At 32.1% G+C, this 13004-nt stretch overlaps 1 protein-coding gene across 1 annotated transcript in view; it reads right to left on the bottom strand.

Annotated features, from left to right (window-relative positions):
- GPR137C (G protein-coupled receptor 137C) overlaps positions 1-13004 on the bottom strand; it is a 53334-nt gene that overhangs the window by 7128 nt on the left and 33202 nt on the right. The window lies entirely within an intron of this gene.

Genomic DNA, 13004 nt, shown 5'->3' with positions numbered 1-13004 from the left:
ATTGAGAGCCATTATTATAACTAACTTCCTTATAAGAACAACACATTTTAGAGGTATATGAGAAGAAAGTAAACTAAAAGATGAAACAGACCTTGATAGATACTGGGATAGTAACAGAGTACTTTTTCTGAGCTAACCCACTACCACAGCAAAAAGTATGTGTGAAAATAAATAAAACCCTAGCAAGATAAATTTTTTAAATCAAGGCTAACATTTTCTATAATGCACATTTTTATTTTTGTGAATTCCCCCTAAATGTTAATAGCTAATCTAAAAGCAATCCAGTTTCCATTTTAAAAGTGCTATATTATTAAAGAAAAGTTAGTAACAAGAAAAGTTAGAATTTATATGTTGTAAGCATTACCATCCATTAAAATAACCATAAGTTTATAGTCACTGCTTTGAGAAATAAAATGACCTCCAAAAAGACATGATATGGAGATATTGGGCTTACACTTGTAAATACTATAAAAACTACAAAAAAAATGTGCAAAGAGAGCAAATAATAATATCAAAGCAATTAATAAAGCAACATTGTAGCCAAATGACATACATATAACAGAGAAAGAAGCCCACCAATTTAGAAAACAAAATAAGATTCTTCCCACAAAATAGAGGATTATAAAACAAAAGAGAAGGATTCAGCCACATGAAAAGCTAAAGAAAATCTTCCTAAATTGAATAATCATAACAAACAATTCCATTCAGGAGCAACCCTCAAGGAATGATTCCCCCTTCCTCCACCTCTCACATGCACACACCAGTTTTTTAGAAATACCACACTTGCCAAGTAAAGAAGAATTGCACTTCACTCCAGTATGCATGGCACTAACGAGTGCTCAAAGTTTACAGGTATTTTTAGAATGCAGCTATGTAGAAACCTCTACTTACCATTCACTGAGTTTTGACAAATGTGTATACAAACAGAGAACATTATCAACACTCCTAAAAGCTCCTTCACAGCCCTTCCCCATCAGCCAACTCCCCCAGACACAAATACTCTCCTGGTTTGGTTTCTACCACAACTTGGCTTTGCCTACTCTAGAACTCCATATAAACAGAATCATAGAATATGAACGCTTTTATAGGTATCATTCACTCAGCATAATGTTTTGAGATTTATCCACGGTGGTAGATGTATCAGTTGTGAGGTCTTTATACAGCTGAGGTGGATAATTAGGGTGACCAACTCCTCTTCTTTGCTCAAAAATTTCCTAGTTAAAAAAACTGTTTCCTAGTTTTAGCATCCCAGAAAACTCAGTCCCAGGCAAACCAGGACAGTGAACCACACTAGTTCCACTGTATAATTATATGAGTTTGTTTATATGAGACTTTGTTTATCCATTGTATTTCTGCTTACAGTTTCTGTGAACATTCTTATACAAATCTTTTTGTGGACACATGCTTTCACTTCTTTTGGGAAAATACCCAAGAGTGGAATTGCTGGGTCATATGGTAGGTATAAATTCAGCTGTATAAGAAACTGCCAGATCTTTTTCCGAAATGGATGTACACTTTTATACTTTCAACAAAGTATGAGAGTTCCAGTTGTCCCACATCCTAGACAACCTTTGGGGTTGTCAATCTTTTTAATTATAGCCATGCTGATGGATGTTTTGGTTTTAATTTGCATTTTTTCCAGATGACTAATGACATTGTGCTTATTAGCCATTTGTGTATCTTCTTTGTGAAAAATCTGTTCATATCTTTGACTGTTTTCAAATTGGGTTGTCTTTTTTTTTTTTTTTAATTATTGAGTTGTAGACAATCTCTATACATACTGGAAATGAGTCCTTTGTCAGATACATATGTATTGCAGGTATTTTCTTGAGGTCTGTGGCTTGCCTTTGCATTTTCTTAGTCTTGTATTTTGATGAGAAATTTTAGATGTTAATTAAGTCTAACTTATGAATTTATTCTTTTGTGGTTACTCTAAATGACCTGCCTAAGAAATCTTTCCTTATACCCAAGTTGTAAAGATAGTCTTCTGTGTTTATTTTTAAAAGCTTTAGACTTCTTCTCAATATTATTTAGGTCTGTGATCCATTCTGAAATGTGTGTGTGTGTGTGTGTATAGTATGCAGTGGAGCTAGAGTTCATTTTGTTTCATGTGGATATGCAGTTGTTCCAGCCCCACTAGCTAAAAAGATTTCCTTTCCTTCTGCATTGCTCTAGCATCTTTGTCAAAAATCAAAAGACCGTATAAGTATGGACTGTTTCCAGCCTGTCTATTCTGTTCCACTACTCTGTTTGTCTATGTTATGCCAGTAGCACATTGTCTTAATTACTGTAGCTTTATATGAAGTTTTAAAGTCATGTAGTCTAAGCCCTCTTCTTTTTCAGAGTTACTTTCTGTACTGTTCAATAGCCATTAGCCATATGTGAGTATTTACCTATTTACATTTAATCTAAATTAAATTAAAAGATCAGTTCCTTTCGAGCACTAGGCCCTCAGTAGTCACATATGGCTAGCTAACACACTGAGTAGTGCAGATACAGAATATTTTCATCATCACAGAAAGCTCTATTGGAAAACGCTACTTTTAAAGTATTTTAGGTCCTTTGCATTTCTATATAAATTTTAGAATAAATGTGTCCATTTTTTAAAACCTCAAGGTAGAATTATGACTGGGACTGCACTGAATCTACAGCTCATTTTGGGGAGAATTGCTGTCTTAACAACACTGCATCTGCCAATCCATGAACAATGGTTTTCATTGATTTAGGTCATCTTTATTTTCTCTCAGGAGTATTTTGTAGTTTTCATTATAAAGGTATTGCTTGTTTTGCAAAATTTATTCCTAAGTATTTTTTTTGTTATTGATGCTATAGAACTGTGGTTTTTTTTTTTTTTTTGAATTTCATTTTCTAACTGATTGCTCCTTGTATGTATAAGAATACAATGCAATTTTGTATTTTGACCTTGTATCCTGAGAACTTGCTATATTCACTTGTTAGTTCTAGTAGTTATTCAGTAGATTCCTTAAGATCTTCTACATGAACAATCATGTTATCCGCAATTAGAGACAGTTTTACTTCTTAATTTCCAACTTTATACCCTTTGTTTTTCTTGTTTTACAGGAAAATTGAATAGAAATGGTGAGAGTGGAAATCTTTGCTTTGTTCCCAACTTTAGGGGCAAAACATTCAATATTTTAAGTATGATACTGACTGCAGGTTTTTCACAGACATCTTATCAGATTGAGGAATATTCCTTCTATCCCCTATTGGCTGAAAGTTTTCATTGTTATTTTTAAATCATGAAGGGTGCTGAATTTTGTCAAATGTTTTTTCTACAACTATTCAAGTGATTGTTTTTTTCCTTTGTTCGCTCAATGTAGTGAATTACATTAATTGATTGTCAAATGTTAAACCAATGCTGCATTCCTGGGATAAACTCTTTTCAGTCATGATGTATTATCCTTTTTATATGTTCCTTAGATTCTGTATCTCTAAGTATAAGGGATACTAATTTGTAGTTTTTGTCTGTTTCATATTATCTTTGTCAAGTTTTGGTACCAGAGTAATGTTATTCTCATAAAACATGTTAGGAAGTGTTCCTTTCTCCTCTATTTTCAAACTCTCCTCAAAAGAGTTTGTTTAATATTGGAGTTATTTCTTTTTAAAATATTTGATAGAATTAATCAGCAAAAGCAATTGGGGCTGGAGTTTTGAGGGAAATTTCTGACAACAAATTCGATTTCTTTAACAAATATATGACTATTTGTATTTGTCTTTAATCAATTATGTTATAGTATACTTTAAAAAAAAAGGTCTCCATTTCATTTAAGTTGTCAAATTTACGCACAAAGAGTTCACAATATTCTCTCATTTTTCTTTTACTGTCTAATAAGATCTATGGTGATAGTCTCTCTTTCACTCATGGTATTGGCAATTTGTATTTTCACTCTGCTTTTTTTTTGGTCCATCAAACTTGTTGATCTATTTAAAGAACTAACTTTTGGCTTTAATTTCTCTATTGTTCATTTTTTGTTTCATTGATTTCTATCCTGATCTTTATTATTGCAGGTTTTCTACTTATTTTGGGCTTACTACTTGTTTTCTGCTTACCCCTCTTGTGTTTTGTTGTTGGTATTGTTGATTTGTTGTTCATCTGTCTATCATTTCCTGCATTCTTTTGGGTTAACTGAATTTTTTTGGAACTCCATTTTAATTTATCTATTGGACTTTTAACTATACTTTTCTATTTTTTGTTTTGTTTTGTTTTTACTTTTTGCTTTAAGTGATTGCTCTAGGGCAACAGTTCTTAAAGTGTGGTCCAGGGACCTTAAAGATCAAAATCAAAATGATTTTTTTAAAAAAGTACTAAGATGTTATTTGCCTGTTATATTCTCATTCTCTATGAATATGCAGCAGAGTTTCCCTGAAATAGCAGAGGCTATATGATATGTGATGATGTCAACACTCTGTGTATGTGTGCATTCTTATGTGTTCCAGATTCCTGATATAATAGAATTAGGGTATATATATGTCCATTTGCAGAGGTTAATTCAGCTTGTTCTCTGTACTTTTACTGGATTCTTGCTAGTTTTCTTTGTTTACACCTGCTATATGTGATAAAACCTCATTATTACCAAACAAGTAGTTATTTTGAAATCCTAAAATTTTCCTTGTACTTATATGGCAGCACAACAAAAACAGGTATAATTTACAGATTTGTTTTACAATATTTAAGGCTTTACTTCAGAAATTAAAAAAATTAAGTTTAATATTAAACTCATTTTAGATATTAATCATATTTTATTCTAAGATGAAACAATTATAATTTTTTCCATGTTTAAGAACGGGTTATTGGCTTAGGAATAGGGACTTACTGTTTTATTGGCACAAAGTTTCAGTATGGGATGATGAAGATGTTCTGGAAATGGATAGTAGTGATGGTTGCACAACAATGTGAATGTACTTAATGCCACTGAACTGTACATTTTAAAATGGTTAAAATGGTAAATTTTATGTTATGTACATTTTATTACAATAAAAAATATTTTTTCAACATACAGCTTCTGTTTACCTCAAAGATGCTGAGAAAGATGAGTGTTAGAATTCTCTGGCTTGAAAAAAGAAATCTACATCAAAGTAACCAGATGAAACTGATTTCTTCTTTTATCAAATGAAATGTAATGAAAACTACCTTTCAATAGGTTTTATAAATGTTAATCATTTACCTTATTGTGTCTTCTGTGACAGAACATTATGTCCAAGTGAAGCTGCAGCACCATTTTGAGACCAATCATTCAGAGTTTAAAGCAAAAGGATTAAAAATTTAAATGCAGGTGTGGTGAGCATTTTAAACACCACAAATTATTTGTATAACTTTCCAAACTAGAAATTAAAAAGCCACTCAAGCATTTTACAGGCTGAGTTGTTATATTGCATTGGCTGGCAAAGCATACACATTAACTGAGAGACTAATAAAGCCTTGTACTGTTGATATCACTGAATGCCTGCTGGATGAAAAGTCCAAAAAGAAATTATGGCATTGCTATCTTCCAATACAGAAATTCACTGACTCAAAGATTTAACTGAAAGCATAAAGAGTGATTTAATGTCTTGTCAATAGAGTTGTATTTCTGCCTTACAAATAAATGAATCTGATATAGCAGGACTAATTTTGTTTGTATTCATCTGGTGTCAGCACCAACTAATCATCCAAGAAAATAATCTTTTATGTCAATGTCTGAGAAGAAACACAAATAGTATTGAAATATTCAAAGTGTTGAAAATTCTTCTGATTGTTTATCCTGGGCCAACTGCATTGATAATCTCACTCATGGTACAAAAGCAATAGTGGGTAAAACTTTGCACCGCAGTACAAATCAATACAGTGGCACCAAACTGTCCTATTCTATTCACTACTATGCACTCCCTGTTAAAAAAGACAACTTCACTTAAGAATGTCCTTGATGAAGCAGTGAAAATATTTACTGAATATTGACTCTAGAGTACATATCTATTTAATATTCTGTGTGATAAGACGTGCTTCTTAAAGCAATTCTGCGGCATCCTGAAGCAGAGTGGTTGTCTTGAGGAGAAGCACTTTTGTGACTGACTTGTGAGCTGAACTAGCCACTTTTTTCATGAAACCCGATTTTTTACTTAGCAGAAAACTATGGCAGACAAACAACGGTTATTCAGACTTGGTTAATGTGCATACATTTTTTCTCAAAAATAAATGAAATGAGCCTGTCATGTCAAAGAAAACATCTGACAATATTTATTGCCAACAATGAAATATGAACTTTCAAGTGAAACTTGGAATTTTTGAAAACCTGAAAGCACTTATATCCACTGTGAGACTGGCAGTTTCCCAAAACTTAAATACTATTCTGATGAGACTGGTAGTAATAATAACAAATGTTATTATGGATACAGTCTAAAGAAATGTATCAACATTTTAAAGATCTGTGACTACTCTTTTCCAATGATCAATGCATAATCTTACAAACTCAAAGTGCAAGATAGACCAATGGAGAGTACAAAAAGTTCACTACTATGGTTTTAGATTCCACATGGCAACTAACCTTTAAGAAACCTCCACTTCAGAGTTTTGGTGTAGTATTAAAGAAGAATATCCACAATTATCTGAAAAGGCTATTAAAATTCTCCTCCATTTTCCAACTACATATATGTGTGAGGATGGATTTTCTTCATATACTTCAACCTAAACAACATATCACAACAGATTGAATGCAGAAGCAGACATGAAAATCCAGCTGTCTTCTACTTAGTCAGACATTAAAGAGATTTGCAAAATGTATAACAATATCGATCTTCTCACTAATTTATTTTTGTTTTGGAAAATATAATATTTATCATAAAAACATGTTATGTAACATATAATTGATTTATTATTATTTTAAATGAATTAATAAATGAATATATAAAAATTTCTCAATCTTTTTTCTCAAATGTATATACAGGTAGATACAATCTCATAAACAAAAGCTCTTTGGGGTCCTCAACAATTATTAGGAGTGTAATGGGATCTTAAGACCAAAAAGTTTGAGAACAACTGCTCTAGAGATTATATGTATGTAAGTTTTCACAATCTAAGTAACAGTTAATATTATACCACTTGATGTAAAATATGAGAACTGCAACAACATAGGCCCTGTCCTTTATGCTATAGTGCTATGGTTGTTATATATACTACATAGAAAATTATATATTATATCTGCATATGTAAGCCTCACATTATAATTTTTATTTGCATAGTCATATGTATTTGAAAGAAGTTAAGAAATTATATTTACCCACATACTTATTCTCATATTCTTCATTTCTTCCTGATGAGCTTAAATTCAAGTTGATTTTATTTCTCTTCAGTCTGTAGAATTTTCTCAGCATTTCTTGTAGTATAGGTCTGTTGGTAATGAACCCTCTTAGTTTTCTTTTATCTGGAGATATTTTTACTTCTTCATCATTCTTTAAGAATATTTTCCTGGATACAGATTTCAGAGTTGACATTTTTCTTTCAGGATTTCAAAGATACTGTTTCCATATCTCCTGATTCCCATTATTTCTGATGAGAAGTGAGCAAACATTTGAATCAATGTACCCTATGTATGTGTCTTTTTTTTTTTTTTTTGCTCTCAAATTTTTTTCTTTTTGGTTTTAAGCACTTTGGCTACAGCAAACCTAGGTGATATTTTCTTCATATTTATCCTGATCAGGTTTGCTGAGCTTCGTGAAATTGTAAATTTATGTCTTTCATCAAAATTGGAAAATTTAGGTCATATTTCTTCAAATTTTTTCTTCAACCCAATTTTCTCCCTCTTTTCCTTTGTGAGTTCCAGTTATATATAATTTGGCCCTGAGATTCTGCTCCTGTTTGTTATCATCTTTCTCTTGACTCTCCTCTGTTCTTCAGATTGAATAATTTCTATTGATTTATGTTCGCTGATTCTTCTTTCATCTCCAATCTGCCGCTAAGCCCAACTAGTTACTATTTAATTTTAAATATTGTATTTTTTTAAATTCTAGAATTTCTGGTGGTCTTAAAAAATAGTTTCTGTTTCTCTTGAGATTTATTATTTATTTATTCATCCAAGTATATTTTCCTTTACATCTTCAAGTATATTATAAAATTTTTGTCTGATAAATCCAACTTCTGGATCATCTGTGGGGAATTGCCTCCTATGATTGCTTTTTGAGTTTTGCTTTTTGCTCTTGAGTATGAGTGGTATTTTCCTGTTTCTTCATATATCTAGTAACCTTGGATTGTGTTCTGGATATTCTGAGTGCCATGTTTTAGGGTCTGGATGTTTTTAAAGTCCTTTGAAAAATACTGATTTTTCTTTTTTTCCCTTTTAAAATATTTTTTTATTTTTAGCAGATAATTAATCTGGTTAGATGCAAATCCCAAACTGCCTTCCATTCATAGATAGCAGCTGAAATCTTAGTTCAATTCCTTTATCCTTAACTGTACTGCTTCTTGGAGTCTGTCCTGCACATGTGTAGCTCAGGTACCTGATAAAAAATGTGGCAGAGTTTATAATCAGAATTTGAAACTTCCTCTATCTGGCTGCCTTCTTCCTGAGATTTCCCTCTCACTTTCCATCTGGAGTAGTTTCTTGAATTTTGTCCCACAGTTATTTAAGCAAGTAGAATAGCAGGTTTCTCTTCAAGTTTTGGCTGTACCATGGATGGGACTTTCCCTCAGGCTAGAAGCTGTAAAAAACAGGAAACTCACTCAGTGTCATTTCCTTCTTCTAAGTGGTTGCTCTTCAGTGCCTCCAGTGTTTTTCATATTTTGTCCAGAATTTATCATTGCTTTCTGTAGAAGGTTGGGTCCAATAGAAGTTACTCAGCCAATACCAGAAGTAGAACCCTGCACATACTTTTTGAATCCATCTCACAAATGCTATTTCCATTTTGAAATTAGAATGCCAAACTAAGCATCAAAAATAAGAAAACAAAGTAGTCTCAATTAGTAAATTAAAAAATATATTTTGATAATTATAAGGCCTAAACAGCTTCAAAAATAGTTTCATGATGCTAAGATACAAGAAATTAGATTTCAGCTCTTAGGATCCTATCATTATTGAGTAAATGGCTTTTCTTGGGAGGACTTCTGACCATGGGGAAAAAAAATTCTGAAAGTGCCTGCTGATCTAGTAAAAGAATCTAAAAGTGTAAGGAAACTACTTGAGCTTAGGAGTAGATACAAGATATAAACCAAATGTTGTTAGCAGGGATTTTTCAAATGGAACAAGAGTGTGGTGGGTTGGCGCAGCAACAGGATAGGAAATAAGACTTGGGGTATAAGAATTAGTGTAACAAAGAGGGTACATTAAAGAATTGCCACAGCTTAAGATGGATGAAGTAAATCCCAGTAACTCAAGAGAGAAATTATAACAGAATATTGGGAAGGTGGCACTCATATCTATTACAGAAGATGATACAGCCTCTATTTTTCCACCATCATCCTTCCCAAATTCTGGTAAAATCATATTTCAGGGTGATGGAAGAGAGACTAATGGTATTTAACTCTGTTTAATTATGGCCTAAGTTATCATACACCACTTCTTTAATCTTACAGGATAAGCTGATTTGCATGAAAGATCAGAAATATAGTTTAGTTAAATGTTACTGTGTCTCTGCAAGATACTGATGCTGCCTCCCATCCCAATACATTAATTCATATGGATCAAAGGTTGAGTGAACATGGGGCAGAAAGTTTCACATAGTAACTAAAACTGTTAGACATTTAGGAGAGAGAAGGGGAGAAAATACATTATTTGCAAATGGCTGACAGTGGGGAGACCAGCGGGCCTTGAGTCAGACAATGATTCTTTTATATTCTTATCTAGATAAACAATTGTGTATGTCCTTGACCAGAGAAATAAGGCTAAAAGCTTAACTTTTATTCCCATCCTGCCTTTGAGTGGTCTTTCACACAGATAATCCCAATTTGCTACTATAGAGGCTAAACATCAACCATTGGTTTAAATCTTTTTCTGCTGTTAAGTTATTTTGTCTATTAAAAATGATGTCTTCTATATTATTATAAATATTCTTATTTTTCTGAATGGAGAGGAATATTAGAATAAAAATAATTTTATTACATTCATTGTAATGCTAAAAGTCACATTATAGTTCTGATAAAAAGTAAATAAATTCAAATATACCACAGAAATCATACAAATAAAGGCAAAGCAAACATCAGTAAAAAGAAAAACTTAATGGGAGAAAAAGACCAATACTAACAAACAAGCATATCAATAGCTATAAACTATTTGCTTACCATATAAAGAGTTTGTAAAAAAGAAACTTTGTAATATTTTTTCCAAAGTTACTGAGACACATTTGAAATGTCAGCAATAGGCAAAAAGTTAAAGGATAATATTAAGTTTATCATGCCCATGCAAATAAAATAAAACTGAGATTATAATAAAAGATACGGTAGATTTCAGAACAAAAATACTACCTACAATTAAAAAGGCCATTATATAACTTCAACAATACTTGTTCCAAATTTTCTGAGAAAAGTGAGTTAAATATTAGATGAAATATAATCTATCAGAGATTTCAACCCTTATCAAAATCTGGGTGGAATGAGACATAAATAAGGTAGAGTCAAATAAAATTAAAATATTTAAAACACAAATGCTATACTTCAGTGACTCTTATTCTTTTTCACTGTTCCTTTTGAGAATTTGGTTACATATATAGAACCTGCCTACAAATAAGTTTTGCCTACAATTTCAGGTATTCAAGAACTTTCTGAAGCTACATTCCCATCCCTTAGTATACATTAGGATCATAATAGCTAACATTTATAAGCCCTTCCCAAGCACTAGGTATTCTACTAACCACTTTATATGCATTTTATTTAATTCTTAAAACAACCTTATAAGAAGTACTACTCTTATCTTCAAATAATCTATGAGATCAACACTATCATTTCCATTTTACAGATCAGGAGGGTGACGCTTTTGCTGTTACTTGTCCAATGTTATGCAGCCAATAAGCAGAGAAATGGGATTTATCTACATCATTATCTCTCCAATCCCAAGTTTCCAGCTCTTAATCACTATGATTCACTGCCTCTTGCTAAGGTCTTTTCAAATTAATTTTAAAAATCAATATACCTGAAAAAGAGATCTAAACATATCCCAAAGTATATCAAATCCCACTTTTTAATTTATATAACCCTCATTGCAAAATAGAATTTGAAGTAATTACAGAGATACACACAAAATGAAAAATAAACATAGGAGTTACCATATGATCCGCTCATGGGCATATATCCAGAGAAAACTATAATTCGAAAAGACGCAAGCATCCCAATGTTCATAGCAGCCCTATTTACTACAGCTAAGTCATGGAAGCAACTTAAATGTTCATTGACAGATGCTTGGATAAAGAAGATATGGTATATTTATAGAATGGACTACTACTCAGCCATAAAAAGGAATGAAATAATGCCATTTTCAGCAACATGGATAGACCTAGAGATTATCATACCAAGTGAAGTCAGATGGAGAAAGACAAATATCATATGATATCATTTACATGTGAAATCTTAAAAAAAATGATAGAACTAAACTTATTTACAAAACAGAAAGAGACTCAGACATAGAAAACAAACTTATGGTTACCAAAGGGGAAAGGGTAGGGGGAGGGATAAATCAGGATTTGGTGATTAGCAGATATAAATTATATATATAAACTAGATAAACATCAAGGACCTAATGTTTGAACTACATTCAGTATCTTGTAATAACCTATAATGAAAAAGAATTATATATGTATAACTGAATCATTATGCCATATACCAGAAATTAACACAACATTGTAAATCAACTATACTTCAGTTAAAAAAAAAAAGTAAGGTCATCTACGATTGATACAAAGGTGAGCCACATATTTGCCTCTGAACGATATAGTAGCCAGGGAAAAGAAGTATTTAATCAGTAATGTTTTACCTGGTACTGAATTGGAGAAAAAGATATTTTCTGGGGAACATTGAGTGTGTGGACAATATACTCAACATTATACATAGTGATTTTAAGATAAATGTTTCTTACAAGAAATTTCTTACATATTTCTTGATGAAGGCCAAAGCATGATGTCACACTGTATGTCAGGAAAGACAATTCTATCCAGGGTACAATGCAGTTTCAGCACACAACTCTACAATGTCTGGATGGGGCAGAAGATAAAATATAGAAAAGGCAAGGGAATGGACAGACTGTACATCCTTCAGGTAACCTTTCTGGCAATTAAGCCTTTGAATCTAACAGCTGGTAGTTTATTTTCTCTAACAAGATCCTAGACTATAGAAATTCTACATCGTTTAGTAGGCCTGACTCATATGCATGGACAGTTGAGCAGAGGGAAAAACTGGTAAATTCTTACGGAAGTTAGAGGGCCTGAAGAGGACAGATACCTGAATTTTAGACTTTTTACCAAAGTGAGCTGAAGGAACACCTACGTGTAGAGATACCATCTAATTCACACTGATGTGCAAATATGTAGTATTTGAGACATGGTGAAATCCAAACAGAAAATTTTCTTTGTTTTTGTCAAATAAGAATGTTGCTACAATATAATGAGATTACGGAAAGCTGCCAAGGCAGTACTTGAGAAAACATATTCCCCTAAATACCTTTATTCGTTAACAAAATAATAAATTCAGTGTCTACATAAGAACACAGATGTGGAACAAAGTAACAACCTTACATATATAAGAAAATTAAAAAATGAAAGAGTAGAAATAAACTATTCAAACTGACAGTAACTAACATTAAACACAAGTTACAGTTGCTGCTTTGAAAAAGAACCAATTTACAACAGTGTTCCAGTTGTTAAAAGAATAAAATAAAATTTAAGAAAATTGAGATAGAGAGTTATTTCTAAATTTTACTTTGGAGATGGAGGAGAAGGGACCAAATTAAGTTCATAAAAAGAGGAAATATTAGAGTGATGCCTTTAAAGTTCGGTAAGATAAGGACAAACAGGAATAGAGCACTGGGAGG

This window comes from Camelus ferus, chromosome 6 (assembly GCF_009834535.1).
Source record: "Camelus ferus isolate YT-003-E chromosome 6, BCGSAC_Cfer_1.0, whole genome shotgun sequence".
Lineage (NCBI taxonomy): Eukaryota > Metazoa > Chordata > Mammalia > Artiodactyla > Camelidae > Camelus > Camelus ferus.
This window is presented reverse-complemented; position numbering and strand designations above follow the sequence as displayed.